Below are 6,889 nucleotides of genomic sequence, written 5' to 3' on the forward strand. Positions count from 1 at the left end.
CACACTGCTACATGGGGCTGAGAGTTATTTACGGGCTATTTTAGCCAAAGTGGGGAACCTGATTTTGTTGACACCCCAGTACTTCAGAGGACTGTCTTCACGAGGGCTTGGGGCCTCTCCGAGGTATGTGTCGAGCCTGGGTCTGGGCCTTGAGGAACAGTTTAGCAGGAGGTTCTGCAGCTTCTGCCCAACTCCCCTCTGCCTCAGCTCTGGACATCATCTGCAGCTCCTGCTTCAGGTGCAGCTTGGCCTCTGGAGCAGTGTTGTTGGAGAAGAAGCAATCTTTATACCTGCACAAAATTCATGAATGTATTAATATGTGGAAAAAAAGGACTGATTTTAGTTTCCCCTAAACCACTGTGACAAATGCCAGCCATTTGACTTTCTGGTAATAATAAGGGAAATGTATTTCATATTGTATATATTGTATACATTTGTATTTGTGTATTTTAGTTACAAATATATAATATTTCAGATGTAAAATAATCTTACATTTAGTACTGTAGCTATACTCATTGAATTAGAAGTCTCACTAGCACAGTCACAGCTGGAATGACATCAGAGGCTAGTGCGTCGTAGCTGCTCACTTTTTTAGTTAGTTCCTCAAAGGGGGCGAGGATGGCAACAGTCTTCTCCATAAGAGCCCATTGGTAAGCGGTGAGATAGTCAGGGAGTTCATACTCGGACACATACACGCCCAGCACTCGCTTTTGCTCAATGAGGGACTGAAGCATGTAATACGTGCTGTTCCAGCGCGTCTGTACATCCTGCTGCAGTCTCTTTATTGGCTGGTTGAGCTGTCCCTGAATGTCCTCGAGGCGGGAGTAGGCTAAGGTGGAATGTTTAAAATGCCCAACTATTTTCCGTCCCACTGCATCAGCTATGCTCCTCTGTGCTAATAAGCATGGGTAAATAAGCGTGGGTAAACTCTTTGTACTCGTTGTCGTGTTGGGATTTTAGGTGCTTGATTAAATTACTTGTGTTAAATGCGCTACCTTTTGAGCCTCCTCTAGACAATTTCGCTGAGCACAATTTGCAGTCCGCCTTTGTTTTCGCGTCTTCGTTCACTTTGAAATAGTTCCACACGGCTGATATGTCTCGCTTCGCCTTCTCCCAGCTCTGAGATGCAGCCGGGGCCTGGGGGCGGGCACTCGGTGCCTGTGATTAACCCCTTACATGCCGCTCAAACATAGACAGGTCTCAGACCGTGGTATCGGTCCTCGGTATCGGGGGACTTTTAACGAGTACGAGTACTTTAGAAAATGTGGTATCGAGGCCGATACCGGTATCTGTATCGGTGCATCCCTACATGCCACCTTTACCATGCAGAGCCTCTCTATGATTGTTCTTGGTTATATTCTGCTCCATGCCAAAACCTAGACTTGTCACAGCCAGCTTGGAGCTAGGAGCAAAGGAAGGATGACCTAAATTTCATTGTCAACCCCCAGCTCACAATAAAAACTGCTGGCTGGGTTCGTCTGAGCCTCCAGCTGGCCCAGATACGTGCTGTGCGAGTTCATGTGAGACCATAGTGGGAGCTGAAAGACTGAAAGACAATCTTAGTAATTCTGTTAGGTATACCTGGGTACATCATTTTGGATGTGTTGATGTTAGAGCCATTGTGCTGCAACAAAAATATGTTATTGTTGTTGATGTAAAAGGAATTCATTTTATTTATGTGTTATTCACATTATTTATTGTATAATGCTTTGGTGCCGCTGGTTTTTATCATGTCTCAGTGTCTCACACAATCAGGCTACGTCCACACCAGCTGGATAGATTGTTTTTCGTTTGAAAACGCATTAGTGTGGACGTAGCCTCATGCTGTTAACAGATAGTATCTCCGGAAGTTGTGGGGGAAGCATTCACACACAAAGACTCTAGAGTGGGGGGAAGAGTCTTTTGGTTTCAACTACTGTAAGAAGTAGCAAGGGAGTGTGAACTTTCTTTTTGGGGAAGACCAAAGGTGTGAAAACAGCTGTGTACAGCCTATTATTCCTGTAGGAAGTATTTAACCCAGGACTGTTCTGGGTTCAGGAGAGACTGCTGATCATTTGCCCTGTGCGATGGCTGCTCCCACCAAGCTTGGGTTTTTGTTTTTTTTTGGTTAAGGGATGTTAGCTGCCGCTCACCGTTTGTCTGCAGGCTTTATTAAATAAAAACTTCCAACACTGATGTCACAACATACGACTTATTTTGACAATTTATTGAAGTGAGAAGGAGTAATGGGAGGAGAATAATTGCATTTTTGTTCAGCGGTGTTTGTAAATTAAGAATTTTCCCAACTACATGTGCTGCTAGCCTGTGACCTTCTTTTTATGTGCACAGAGCCCAGAGGAGTCTGTGGAAACATGCAGAATTGAGGCAGTGCAAGGAGCTACAGATGGTACGTCTTCAGATAAAGTAGTGTATTATCCATCTATTATGTACATTACATCTAATATTCTGATCCAACAACCGCACTTTTTGTGTGTTTTAGAGGCCTCTTACTTTTGCTGCATCTGTCATGCTCATTTCAACGACAAGAGGAAGAACTCTATGAAAAATGGTGCGAGTGGTGTCAGTGTAGTGCATGTCAGCTGTGGTCACACATGGCATGTGGTTTTAAAAAGAACGTGTATTCATTGCCAGCATTAGACACCTTAATGTGCACTTGTAATTATGAAGACTCACAGTTGTCTTGCAGCTCTAATTTGCTTTAAGAAAATGTACTGCCAGGATGTGACTTTCCTAAATGTCTTCTCAAATTGTTCTAAATTATAACACATAACAAATTTTGTCTGCACAACACACAAACACCCTCTGTCCTTTCATTATGTGTAAAAACATGTTAAGTGAATTACAGTTTGAAGTTCATTTAAACCCAGTACATATGAACATGTTAATCCAAAAAAGTTTTAGACAACAGGAAGAAGCATGTCATTAGGGGAACATGTAACATTTAAAATATGTTACTATAACAACTGCACAAATGAAGGAAACCGGACTATCACTTTAATATTGACATGTACATGTCTGTATATGTATATATATATATGGTTCCTCGGAGGAAGGCGAGGACCCATCATGGAAGGACAGGCCCCTGCACGGTATGTACCACCGGCAGATAGAGAAGGTGGCTGATATCCAGAAATCCTACCAGTGGCTGGACAAAGCTGGACTTAAAGACAGCACAGAGGCACTAATCATGGCAGCACAAGAACAAGCGCTGAGCACAAGATCCATTGAGGCTGGGGTCTATCACACCAGGCAAGACCCCAGGTGCAGGCTGTGTAAAGAGACAATCCAGCACATAACAACATGAGAGGTATTTGGACCAATTTTGTGTTCTCCATTCTTTAAGCACCGGTTTGAGCACCGTTTGAGCACCGGCACCGTTTCAAAAGTACCGATTTGGCACCGGTATCGGATAAAACCTAAACGATACCCATCCCTATTTATTATATTTCACTACAGAAAGTAATTTAATCTCAAATGTAAGGGTTTATTTTGAAAAACTGAGTGGTGATGATCAGCACTCTCAACTGGTTTAGGATACATTCCAGTTCTGTTTGTAAAACCCAACAACTGTGATCTGTTTACAACTTCTCCAAAAAAGTTACTGTAAAATCAATATTTTTGTCTTTTGAAATATCAGTTTGATTGTGATTGATTAATCTATCATGATCAACTGTAATCTAAAGAAGAAAATCATATTTTTATTAGCTAAAAAGTTACATATCTTCTTAGTTTGAATTTTAAAAAGGGAAAAACATTATGAACTAAAACACAAAGTGTTTTGACCCAAACTCTTAACAGTCTGCTTTTTAAATAGCAGAGGTACAGTGGTGTCTAACACCACACTTTGGAAGGCAAATCTGTTCTTGACTAAAGATTCTTTAACACATTGTAGATTTGATTTTTTTTGGACACTTCCCCCCTTCTTTTCTCTTCAGGTGCACAGAGTGCTGAGGAGCACAGGTGGTACTGTAGTAATGCCGGCAGAGGGTATGTCTTCAGATTGAGTAATCTATAATGTTTGACATGTTTTACATTTAAATCTTAGTAATTCTGTTAGTTATACCTGGTACAAAATTCTGGACGTGTTGAGCCATTGTGCTCCAAAAAAATATGTTATTGTTAGCTTAAGATTCTCTGCTCACATTGCAGGTTTTCTGTTTGATTTACTAAGTTGGCATTTTTTTTTAGTATCTGTCAATTAAATATGCCATATTTTCATTGTATAGGAACTTATAAAAAAAATGTGTGATACTTTCATTAAGCCTCCACAATTACACATATTGGTTAATTGGTTAAACATTCTGTAAGGAGAGACATTGAAAACAATGTCAACAACATATTGTAATTTTGTGTTTTATTTGGATCAGGCAGGGAGAGTGGACTTCGGACAGAAATTGTGGAAGATATTTTAGAGGCAGTGTTTGGAAACAAGTTTCTTGTATGTTTGTTTATTACTACCTTACATGTGGAAAAACAACAAATGACACGGTGGACCAACTGGCACCCATTTTAAGTTTCTTGTGACAGCACGTTATAAAATTAGAATTGTTCTAACAGCATTTTGAGTAGGAAAGGTTACTATTTAATCACCAGCTCAGCTGATCTACACATTGACATCTATCAGCAATTTCATGAGATGAAGTCATCAGTAGAAATTTGTTATATTCTCTAAATTTGTGATAAATTTCATAACGTTAGGGCACTGGTTTAGCTCACTACTTGACAAGATGACCATATGCCACATGGTTGAATGTAGTGGCCCAGGTTTGAGTCTGACCTCAGACCCTTCATCATTTAGAACACTAAGTAGTATACGGGCAGTATAGTACAATATGTGTTACTTCCTTACCTTATTGGCTCTCTGTGTTAGGTTAGTGAAGGAAACAACACATTTTACTCAAGTGAGTGACTCAATATGCAATTAGTAAGTAGTTGCTGATGTCACAACATACTACTTATTTTCACAACATACTTACCTGTGAATCATACAGGGCAATTTCTTGAAGTGAAAAGTACTAATGGGAAGAAAATAATTATATATTTTGTGCAACTGCTGTTTGTAAATTAAGAATTTAGAGGAGTCTGTGGAAACATCCAGAATTGAGGCAGTGCTAGCAGCTAGGGATGGTATGTCTTCAGATAAAGTAGTGTGTTATCTGTCTTTAATATTCATTACAGCTAATATCCTGATCCAACAGCTCCACTTTTTGTGTATTTTAGAGGCCTCTTACATTTGCTGCTTCAGGCACGCTCGTTTCAATAACAAGAGGAAAAACTCTGAACTATGAAGAAATGGCGCGAGTGGCATCAGTGTAGCGCATGTCAGCTGTGGTCACATATGGCATGTGGTTTTAAAAAGAACATGTGTATTCATTACCAGCATTAGACACCTTCAGCTGCACTTGTAATTATGAAGACTCACAGTCGTCTAGCAGCTCTAATTTGCTTTAAGAAAATGTACTGCCAGGATGTGACTTTCCTAAATGTCTTCTCAAACTGTTGCTACTTTGTTCTAAGTAGTTCTTAATTATGAAAGATATAACATTCATTACAATGGGAAGTAAAATCTTGTCTGCACACCACACAAACACCCTCTGTCCTTTCATCCTGTGTAAAAACGTGTTGAGAAGATATATAAAATGTACCATGAAAGGATACAAGTGTGAATTGTTCTAATAAAATGAGACAGTTTTGTAAGTGGATTACAGTTTGCAGTTCATTTAAACCTAGTGCATATGCGTGTTGCTAGGACTGATCAGAAGCAAATTTCATTTCAAATGACCACCCAACAGAAGCCTTGATAAAAGTGTGGTTTTGTGCAAACTGTGCAAAAAGGAGTTGGCATACCATCGAAGCACTTCAACCTTACGGTACCATCTACCATCTAGACCACTATTAGTGGTAGAAGACAGGGGTTAAAAAACGTGCTAGGTGATCAAACTTTCCAACTGCTGTGCCGAAAGACTATTTCAAGTAAAACTAGAAAAATTTGCATTTCCTGCGAAAATGCAGTGTGGATGCTTAAAGCTGAAGCTGTATGCAAAAAGTAGCTGAAAAAGCTGAAAAGTTGCAGAAATTGTAAAAACTTTGCAGAAGCAAAATAAGTTTGCTAAAATGGAATAACTTAGTAGAACTGCAATATCTTAGAGGAAACATAATACTTGGCAGAAATACAATAGCATAGCAGAATTTAGCAGAAATATTGTAACTTACCAGAAACATGATAACTTCTCAAAAATACAAGAATTTAGGAGAAATAGTATAAGATAACAGAAAGAATATATTTAGCCAAAAATACTTAAACATTACAGAAACACTATGATTTAGAAAAATAGTACAACAGAGCAGAAATATTGTGATTTACCAGAGACACTGTGATGAACTATGAATATTGTAATTTTAAATTAAGACTATGTTTTAGCACAAATATTATAATTTGGCAGAAATACTATAATTTAGCACAAATACTATAAAAAGCAGAAATACTATAATTTAGCAGAAATACTTTATTAAGCACAAACCCTATAAAAAGCAGAAATACTGTACTATGATTTGGTAGAAAAAACTATAATTAATCAGAAATACTATATTTGGCAGAAATACGGTATTTGGCACAAATCTTATAAAATAGCAGAAATGGTATGATTTAGCACAATAGTAATAACTTAAACAGAAAAATTGGAAAAGCAAAAATGGACAGCTGAAAAAATGATGAACATGCTGAACGTCCCTCAACTATACTTGTTAAATGAAAAAAATCAGCAAAAAAATCTATAACAGCCACACAATCACAAATATGTACACATAAGAAAACACACATGCACAGAGAGACACACACACAAGATCCAATTCAGTCAACCAGTCTAAATATATTGAATTTAAATCTTAG

The sequence above is a fragment of the Maylandia zebra genome, linkage group LG2, assembly GCF_041146795.1.
Source record: "Maylandia zebra isolate NMK-2024a linkage group LG2, Mzebra_GT3a, whole genome shotgun sequence".
Taxonomy (NCBI): domain Eukaryota; kingdom Metazoa; phylum Chordata; class Actinopteri; order Cichliformes; family Cichlidae; genus Maylandia; species Maylandia zebra.